The sequence below is a fragment of the Coturnix japonica genome, chromosome 2, assembly GCF_054131305.1.
Source record: "Coturnix japonica strain WE chromosome 2, WE-NBRP24, whole genome shotgun sequence".
Lineage (NCBI taxonomy): Eukaryota > Metazoa > Chordata > Aves > Galliformes > Phasianidae > Coturnix > Coturnix japonica.
This window is the reverse complement of record NC_140664.1, coordinates 135,395,779-135,406,185: the sequence shown is the minus strand read 5'-3', so window position 1 is coordinate 135,406,185 and position 10,407 is coordinate 135,395,779.

Sequence of the window (10,407 nt, the reverse complement as noted above, 5' to 3'; positions counted from 1 at the left end):
GGCTGAGTATTTCAACCTTACAAACGCAACTGCACGGCATCCACAGATGCTACACACAGTCTGGGGGTTGTTCCAAGAGTTTGTGGCTTGACAGTGGACTGTTTTCTTCCTTTCTTTCCTGCCCAAGTACAGGCTCTGGTCAAGATGAAGCCCTGTTGGGTAGGTTAGGCTCAGTCCCTATTCTTTTCTCTGGGTGCAGCAACAGGGTCAGAGGGAACAGCACGGAGCTGTCAGGGGAGGGGAAGTTGGGGGTGTGGGAAAGGCTGTGCCCCAGAGGGTGGTGGGCATGGAATGGGCTGCCCAGGGCAGCATGCTCAGCCCCAGTGCTGGAGCTCATGGAGCACTGGGACAGATACAGGGGTTGGGTTTGGGTGGATCTGGGTGGAACCAGGGGTTGCACTCATTGATCATTGAGGGTTCTTTCCAACTTGGGATATTCTGATTCTGGGGAACTCACAGCAACAAGAACCAAAGAAACATGGGAGCAAACTCTCCCCATCCTCCTCATCTGGCTGGATTCCTGCTGCTCTCCATTCAATTACACAACACTCATTAGGCCCACCAGCAGGGTGATGGGTGGAACTGCTGCATGTTATCACTGAATCATGGATTGGGTTGGAAGGGACCTTAAAGGTCATCCAGTTCCAACCCCCTGCTGCAGGCTGGATGCCACCCACTAGACCTGGCTGCCCAGTTCCCCATCTGGCCTGGCTTTGTGTGCCAATGATGTCTTTGGCCATTCTGTTCCTTTGTGGGCAAACACATTTATGAGATGGAGGAGGAAGGAGTTTGTCAAGAGCTGAGCCCATTTCCAGCTGAGCAGAGCCACTTGCTGTGTGAGAGTTGGGCTGAGACTGAGCTTGGATGGGTTCTTGCCTTGGCTCAGCGTCCCTTAATCTGCCTTCTAATAATTTCTCTAAATAGTGAGGATTTGGGAGGCTCTCTTACCTCAATGGAGCCTTGATCTCTGAACAGTCCACAGACTTGTCAGCGATTCATCTGAGGCAGATGTAGATGAATCATCATTCCCCGGTCCTGATGCCTAATGTGCCGAGCAGCTCTTGAAATGGTAACTGAAGGAATAGGGGCAAATATGGATTTGATCTTCAAGGTCTTTTCCAGCCTGGGTAATTCTATGATTTAGGATGATGATGGTTGCTATTGAAAAGAGGGGAGATGGGGTGACCTTGTAGCACTGAGATGAGACACAGCAGGGCCTGGCGGTGGGTTCCCCTGGATTTCATACTCAACTCTGGTCAAAACCTTTGGGGAATGGGGAGGAAAATGAAGGTTGGAAGGCTTTGGCCATGCAGGGCGTGGGTGCACCACGAGATGGTGCAGCTGTGCAGCGACGGCTGCTGAAGGCGCCGTAAAAGGAGTTGAGAAGACGTTATCTCAACTGCAATCATCGCCTCAGCTTTGGTGTCTTCATCTGCTGCCAGCATTGTGCTCCGCGTGGGAAATGTCTTCCCTCAATTAAAATCGCTCTCGATGCCCCGGAGGTAATTTCTTCATTTGTTTAATGAGTGCTGAAATCCCTTGCAAAAGGAGCCGGGGTCTCCGCAGCCCATAACAGCACACAGAATATTTGTGTTAATTTTAGTTACTGAATTTCTTCCACGGAAGCACAGGATTCTATCATCAGTGTGTTAAGAAGTAAAGAGGGAAATCAATGTTTCTCTGAGTCGGAAATGATGTTGTTATGCCTTCCCTGGTGGGATAAACGCTTTTCTCTGCCAAAATCTTTGCTGCTAACCTTGGTGGTTTGTTTGTTTGTCTTAAGCAGCGGCGCTTTAACTTGTTTGGGATTTGGCTGAAGTGCCCAGTGAGAGCTGGGGACAGATGCTACATCTCCCTTCATTATGTTCTAATGAAGATAAAACCTCATCTGTGGGAACTTGGGTGGTAGATGCTGGGGGAGCCTGAATTGGGGTCGCTGGTGCTGGGTGCTGCCAGGAGGGGGTGGGACAACGGGTGATGCTGGTGGGTGCTGTGAGATGCACCAAGCAGCCAAGGAAAGCCACCCCTGCTCCCTGGGCCTGTTCCATGCATCGCCTGGGTTGCAGCTGAAGGTTCCTTCATCCTTTCCCCCACAGCCATTGGTATTTCAATGGGACGCAGCTCCAGTGTGAAACTGATGCGTGTGTGAACTTGAGCTGCCCTTGCAAAGAATGAAAGATGTCTTTCTTACGAACTTAAATAAGCACGGTGGGTTCTCCTGTGCTCCTGCAGCAAGGGGAGGCTGTTCATGAAAGTCAGAGCCCAGGCTGGGGTCTGTGGATGGCTGAGTCCTGGCCTTCAACAGGACACCACGGACTCTGCTTCCCAGCAAGGGCAGTTCAGGATCTGGTGAGCTTCAAGCCAAAAGGAAGTAAAATACATTTGGTGGGAGGAGAAACCCAAGCAGCTTTTACTTCCCTCTGCCTTCAGAGCAGAATCGAAGCATCATTAATGTTGGAGAGACTGCTAAGACCATCTTGTCCAACCATCAACCCATCCCCACCATGTCCATCCCAGAAGAAAAATCCTCCTGGCTGTTGTGCACCTGGGAAGGTGCAGCACAGAGCAGGATTCCCCACGGTGCATCCCTCCCTGCTGCACTCAGTGCCCTGGAGAGCTGCTTCTGCCGTAACAGCAGCAATTCCATCCAAGGGAACTACTGCCAGTTACTAAATGAGCTCAACTGCAGCCTAATAAATTCTCTCTTGTAACAACCGCGAGATACGAGGGCTGTTAGAAGTAATCTGAACTCCTGCAATGAAAGAAACTCAAATGTAGGACAGCCAGGACTGCCACAGTCCCAGTGAGCTCCGCTTGCTCTCCCGCTATTGTGTTTTTACTTTCAGCTCATATTAAGCCACTGAGCAATAGGAAGAGCTGGACAGCGATGCTGATGTCGATGCTCTCAATCCAAGCCTATAACCTGCATGAAAGCATGGTCCTGTTTTCCTAGAAGTCTGTTCTGATGATTTTAACTAAGAAACCCATCTGCTGTCTGCCTGGAGATATCACACATGGCTTTTGTTCATCCTTCGACCCCTCCACCCCATCCAGAGGGCTTTGCTTTTCAGGAAATCCAAGCAGAAATAACTTTAGTCCCACCTGAAGGCCCACGGAAAGAACAAAGCCCTGCTGACCTGAAGCCACTGCTGTAAGCTGAGTGGGCTTTGGGGAGCTTTATGGGCATTTCCTATTGTTGCTTCCCCCAAGGAGGGCTCTTCCCTGCCTTGTTGTGGTTGCTGTCTTTAGTGAAGTATTGGGCTAGAGGAAGAGATCACATACATCTCTCCTGCCTGAGAGGTCCAAGCACACAGAGATCTGAGTAGACACCTGGAACCTGCGCCGTAGGGAGCTGCTCTGCAGGAGGACAGCAGAGGGGTGCGGTGGCCGACAGAGCTGAGATTGTTTGCACAGTGCTGCTAAATAAAAAAATAACCATGAGCCTAAAAAAACCACCCAAGCCTTTGCCAGGGGAAAAAAACAAACAGACTCATTCTAGGAATACATTTGTAAGGGAAGTTATGTAAAATCTGGGAAAAACTATTGCTGCTGGGCTACTCAGTGCCAGAGGGGAAAGGGAAGGGAAGGGAAGGGAAGGGAAGGGAAGGGAAGGGAAGGGAAGGGAAGGGAAGGGAAGGGAAGGGAAGGGAAGGGAAGGGAAGGGAAGGGAAGGGAAGGGAAGGGAAGGGAAGGGAAGGGAAGGGAAGGGAAGGGAAGGGAAGGGAAGGGAAGGGAAGGGAAGGGAAGGGAAGGGAAGGGAAGGGAAGGGAAGGGAAGGGAAGGGAAGGGAAGGGAAGGGAAGGGAAGGGAAGGGAAGGGAAGGGAAGGGAAGGGAAGGGAAGGGAAGGGAAGGGAAGGGAAGGGAAAGGAAAGGAAAGGAAAGGAAAGGAAAGGAAAGGAAAGGAAAGGAAAGGAAAGGAAAGGAAAGGAAAGGAAAGGAAAGGAAAGGAAAGGAAAGGAAAGGAAAGGAAAGGAAAGGAAAGGAAAGGAAAGGAAAAAGGAAAAAAAAATGGAAAGAAAGAAAGAAAAGGTTCAGAAGGTGTTTTAAGGCACCTTTGGGGTTGGTAATCTAGCTGGGAAGGCTGATTTAGGAGAGAAGAAAGGGGATATGAGGAAATAGCTTCAGGGCTGCATCACTGGAGGCATTCTGGAATGTGGCTGAAATGGCTGAGAGCTGGGGTGTGGGGCTTTATATTTGACAGTTACTGGTTTAAGTGGAAAATATTCCTGAGAGATCCTGGATTTGTCACTGGTTGATGCAGAAAAGCAATGCTGCACCAGTGGCTGCTGCTCTTTCTGCATTTTCCATGTGCAAAGTGTTGTCCTTTTATTACGGTGTGCCTCCATATCCTCATCCTCCCGCCCCCATACACAGGGCAGAGGGCAAAACTGTGCAAAAAAGGCCAGGAAATCAAAGCTTGAGTGCACTCTGATGCAGCCACACACACTGCCAGGTCCCCAGTATCTCTTTATCGTCCGTCCCCCAAGCAGGTTTGGTTAGAACTGAATGGAATCTCTCATTGGCACATGGATACTTGAGCATGACCTCTCCCTTGTAGCAGAAAGAGACCCATCCCATATGGAAGTAAAGCAGGTTTCTTGTTTGGTGTGCAGACATGGTAACCAGAACTGCTCAGGATAACACTTGGGTGAGCTCCTCACTGGGTGCCGGTGCTCCGACCCATTAAGGACGGGCAGTGTCGATGTTTGTGCTGACTAACAGCCAAAGCACCCCATCAGGAATTGGGTGTATCAGGCTCAGGGTGAGGTTTTCTCTGAAATAAGAGGTTTTTGGGGTGCACCACCAGGTCCTCTCTGGCCTTGTTCAGAGCTGGTGGCAGCTGGGGGATGCTTGAAGCCAATACTTGTTGGCACCCAAACTCATTGCTGGCTTAAAACATGGCTGTGTGAATCCTTCATCCACTGACTCTGTGAGTCCTGCTGCAGCCCACCCAGCCCATGACGTAGGGCCAAGAATAGCAGGGAGGGGTGACATTTAACAGGGTGAGAATTTCTCAGCCTTTGGGGCGATTCCTTTTCCTTCCTCCTTCCTGGTTGGCACAAGCAGGGCTGCATTCCTACACACAATAGCTCATCCCACAGCTACCTGCTGTACCCTGAGCTCATGGACACGGACTGGCTCTGCCTGCAGGTCCTGGAGATCTGCAGCTTGATTCCTTCGCCTCCATTGGTTTGAAATTCATTGGCCCTATTCAGCAGATTTGAATAACAGGAGCTAGGAAACAGCTCAGCTACCAAACTGCCCATGTCCTCTCCTAGCTGCCCTTCTCATGGCACAAGTACCATCTGACCCAGCACTTCCCACATCTGGGCACCACAAGTCCAATAAATAGGACTGGTGGCAGAAGGACGGGGCTTCAGGAGCTCATCCTCACCTCCACCCCCGGCAGAGAGTCACTGTGTGTAGTCACACGAGCAGCCGGGTCACTGAGGTGATGGGGATTAAAGATTAAGCTGGTGTGGGAGGGTGGAGTTATTTCGTGGGCACTCAGGTATAGTCACTAATGTGAGCAATCAGGTTTCCCACAGTTGTGAAAAGCTCTGATCTGCTTGAGTGCTAACAAAAAAATAAAGACTGAGGGTGGGATCTCCAGCAACCTGCACCACTACAGCCCCTGTGTTCTAACGCAATGCCTTCAGCATCCAGTGACCCAAACTCCCATTAAGACCATGGGGACCAGTTGGTTTCACCAGGTGCCAATGACCAGCTACACCCCATAGGGGAGAAACTCAAGTTGCATCTACACAGTGGGACGAGCTGCTGGGGACCTGTGATGACTTTCTGTTTCTTGCACAAGCATCCCATTTAATCATGGCCAATAGGGTGGATATCAGGAAAAAACTTCTCTGAAAGAGTGGTTGGGCACTGGCACAGGCTGCCCAAGGAGGTGGTGGGGTCTCCGTCCCTGGAGGGGTTCAATAACAGTGGAGATGTGGCACTTTGGGGACATGGTTTAATGGAGGATATAGGTGGCAGGCGGATGGTTGGCCTAGATGACCTTAGAGGTCTTTTCCAACCATAATGATTCTAAGAAAAAGGCATAAATGAACTCCTTTTGCTTCATCTCCCATATGAGGACAAGACATTTCACCTTGCTTATGGTCCATGCAAGGACAGTCCCCAGGAGCACAGACCTCAGGGGGTGTCACCACCATGACAGCAACAAGTTACTCCTTCACCAAGCAAAGGCTGCCATGGGCTAACCTTTGCCAGGGTCACACACCCATTAACTTGTGCTGCTCTGAGCCCTCCCTGCATGCGCAGCTTCTTCTGTGAAACATCTCCTTTCTGCTGGATTCAGCTGATTCCAGAAATTACAAAGGATTTGCTTGTCAAGCCTGACCAAATCGTGCTGGAATTTGTTGGGTTTCATAAGGTTTTCATTAGGGCTGAGAGAGAACCCTTGAGGTTTTGTGAAACTCCTCGCAAATGCAGCAGTTTGCAAGACTGGCTCTTTTGGAGGGGTGTTTGTTTTTACTGATTCTCTCTGCTTTTTGTCTTCTTTTCCTCACTGCCTTCCTTTCTGAGGTGGATGTTGTTTTCTGTCTGGGGGGAACATCAGCTTCGTGCCACGTCTGAGGGCTGAAGACAAGATGGTGATGGGACATGGAGGAGGTTGGTCTTCATGTCCACCACTGGGCTGGTGCTTGGGCGATCTGGGCTTATCCCTGTTCTTACTCAGTTCCCACAGTGATACTGACTGGGAGACCTCAACCATCACCCAGCTGGTAACCCCTGAGACTGCCTGACATGAGATAGATACACATCGCTGCACAAGGCTCTCATGATGGCTTACCTTGGGATGATGTGTTTAGGTGCCTGTAAATCATCTAGATTTGCTTTGCAAAGGGCTGAATCGGGATTCAAGATCTCTAGAGGATGTTGGTAATTTAATAACAGTTATCAGCAGCTGACAGCCCAGAACCTCAGCTCAGCTGGCTCCTATAAAAGTGAGGAAAATGCTCAGGAAAAGGAATTCAATAGCTTGGTTCTCCCACACATCATCCCCCGGGGTTACACCTTGGGAAGTTCATCACATTGCCTTGAAGCTCATCCCGTTGGCTTCTCCATCTCCAAAAGGCCAAGTCCTGCTGAGTTCCCAGTGACACCGAGTACCTCCCCGGAGCCTTTTGGCATTCTGGAAAACCGGGGTAATTTTCTGAAGTAACAGAAAACTGAAGATTTTCTAGCACAGACCTCATTCGTCCCAGCAGGCAGCCAGACAGCAACCCAAAGAATGTCAGCTGCCTAAAGTTTGCATCAACATTAGGAGTGGGGTCTGGTGGTGATATGAGGTCTGGGGGACTCATGTCCTTCTGGAAGCCTCCCCAGATACAACAGCAGTCTGAACACAGCCTGACAGAACCACATCCCCACTGCCACCTTCCTCCTCCCTCTGGAAGGCATCCAGGGCTGCTGTTTGCCCATGCCACAGTCCCACCTCAGCTATCCTGTTTTCTCAGTGCACCTGTTAATTCTTGGCCAAGGTGTGAGTGAGCAAATGCAGAGGGGAGCCCACACCCACAGTGCACACAGGCATGACCAGCACTCCCCACACTGCAGCTGGCCCCAGTGCAATGCGGGTTGACCTCGCTGAGGGTTTCCCTCCACCTTCCCTCAGATATAGATCTGGAAATCACAGAACCATGGAGGTCCAGCACAACAAAGTCATCTCCATCCATATTGCTTCACCTTGTTGTTATTGTCAGCGCAGATGCCACTACTGAGGTATTTCTCCCTACTAACAAAGCTGTGCATCCCACCTTTAGGGGTGGGTTGTAGGTATTTTAGGGCATGGAAGAAAGGTTCAAGGCTGACCAGCAGCCCTGGCAGACCTTGTTGTGGTGCTGTGAGATGTGACCATCTCTGAACTCTCTCCTTTTCTCTTGCAAGGGGGTTTCTCTTCCCCATAAGCCTCACATTCTCAGTTCACATCCCATCATAGCTGGCTTAAAATGAAGTTTGGAAGTTGCCCATGCACCTTCCTCTATCTCAGTTCCCTTCCACTTGCTGTAGTTGCCCATTAACCAACACCCAGCAGCAGCAGCCATGCTGCCCTGTCAACTGCTTCTTGCAGAGCTCTGTCCATGCCAAGCCCTGACCTCCACTGCTCCAAACCCATGGGGCCAAAGAGCAAAGTTATGTTCACTTTCCCACAGCAAACCTTACAGCAGACCTGAGGCTCAGTGCCTCCCTGCCATGCTCATGGGCTGGATGTGGAGCTGGCTGTGCTTCTGGATGCCTCTGGTGCTGCTGCAAGTCACAAGCCTCCCCAGGTGATCAGTATCTGATCTATAGGGAATACTGTAAGAGGCACTGTGTGGTTTTTCATTTGGACACAGTGATTTTGCAGAGCAGAGAAGTGCCTGAGTGAGGAACGTGTAGCAAAATGCCACATGCTTTGGTCTGAGGTCATGGAAAGATCTCCTGCAACACTCCCAGAAATCCATACGATGCTTTGACTGCAGGATGCTGACAGAGTCACTGACCATTAACACTGGAAAAGGCCACAAGGACCATCCAGTCCAACCCCCAACCCACCATGCTACTAACCAAAACCCCATAGAAGCAGCAATGGGTCCCTGCACTCTTGAGAAGATATATAGGGTTTCTTTTTTGCCTCCTCCCTTTGCAAGAGGCCCCTGCTGTGTTATCTCACCTGCAGGGTTTGGCCTTTCCTCTTCCTCCCAGAGCTCCATAGCCATGCATTGGGGTGGAAATACCTTTGCAACGTGTCATTTGGTAAATACACCCTTGGCAGAGCCTGTTTCTCTGTGCACAATGTTAACCTTGTCCACAGGCACGTGGGGTGGCCAAGGGTGAGGCAGGTGGGGGCCACGGTGCTGCCAAACATTGATCTCGTACTCTTCCTCCCAGCACTTCTGATTTCCCCCAGCAGCTCGGTGTGACAATGTCTCCAGTGTCTTAGGCTTGCACTGGGATGCAGAACACAGCCTCATCTTCCATTTGTACATATGGAAAATATCCTGAAACCACAAGGTTTCTGAGCTCTGGGAATATCGAGGCTCAGGATGAGAATATGAACACATGGGGTCATGAATAAGGGAAAATTGGCTGGAACGGGAACATCTCAAATGATGTGCAGTTACAGAAGCCAAGCTATTCTGTTCTCCACCAGCACCAAGTTAAACTGCTTGGAAATAATGTTTTCTGCTCTGTAACCCCATGGCATGACCAAAATTAGCAGGAAGAAAAAGTGCCTACAGCTCAGTGCTAAATGAGCCCGTGTTTTGTGACAAACATTTCCTTTCATCTCAGCACTCACTGTCCTAAGCTGCTGCACATATATTTCCAACAGATCTGAGTTCCTTAAAAAACTCGCCAGGGTTATTTACCACTTGGTCACTGTGGAGGTGAAAAGGAGTTGGGACAGGCAGCTCAAACGCTGTGTGTGCATGAGACAAATGGACATCACAACTGAAGCAGTGGGGATAGGAAGGATGAGGTTCCAAAGGCAGAGGCAGCCATCAGGGTAAGAAGTGCCTCATCTCCTCTCCAGTGAGGGATGTTCCCATCACCAACCAAGAGTGTTTGAGACAGAAAGGAGGTGGCTGATCTTCAGGTCACCCACAGCCTGTGGCACCTCAACAACCTTCACAGCTTCATGTCGTAGCCGCCCTTTGCAAGTGCTTCTTTCTTAATGACGAGCTGCCATATTGCTATATATACCCACCTGCGTGTTTCCAAGAGCATTAGAAGGGTGGAAAAAAACTTGATTTCAGGTACTGGGGAGGTAGACATGAAGCCCAACTACCTGAGTTATCTCACACCCCTTCTGAGCCACCTTTCCCAGCAAAGAGGAGAACATTCTGCTACAGAAAGGAATGACTACAGCAAACACTGCCAGCTCTGATGTGCTTTTCTGGTTTATCATTATCTGTCCCCTGCGAGGGCAGCCTGGTTGCATGCTCCAATGCTCCAGTACATGCCAGTAACCTTGCTGGCCATCCTTAACCCAGCTCCCCATAGTCCAGAGCTACACACGCACCAAGGGAGACCCAGCAGGGTGTATGCCCACAGCATCCCCCTTTCAGGCTGTTTTGGCTGCTGAAATTAGGGTCAGATGGAGTCAAGGAATGGAGCTGAGGCTCTAGAGCCCAAGTGCTGATGTGGCACCGAGCAGCACCCCGCCTGGCTTTGTACAGCGACAAGGGAAAAAAAAAGAAACCAACACAATCACTTCTGCCCTTTAAATCTGGACAAAACAGGTTTCTAATTAAAGCAGCACTTAATCATTAGCGCTCGGTGGATGTTTGATGCAAACAGTTGGTTGAAAGTCTCGTACTGGCTCCCTCTTTGTCCCTCGGTGAGCCTGGAAATGGGTGTGAGCTGCAGTAGGAGTGTCTGCAGTTAAGTAGAGGATT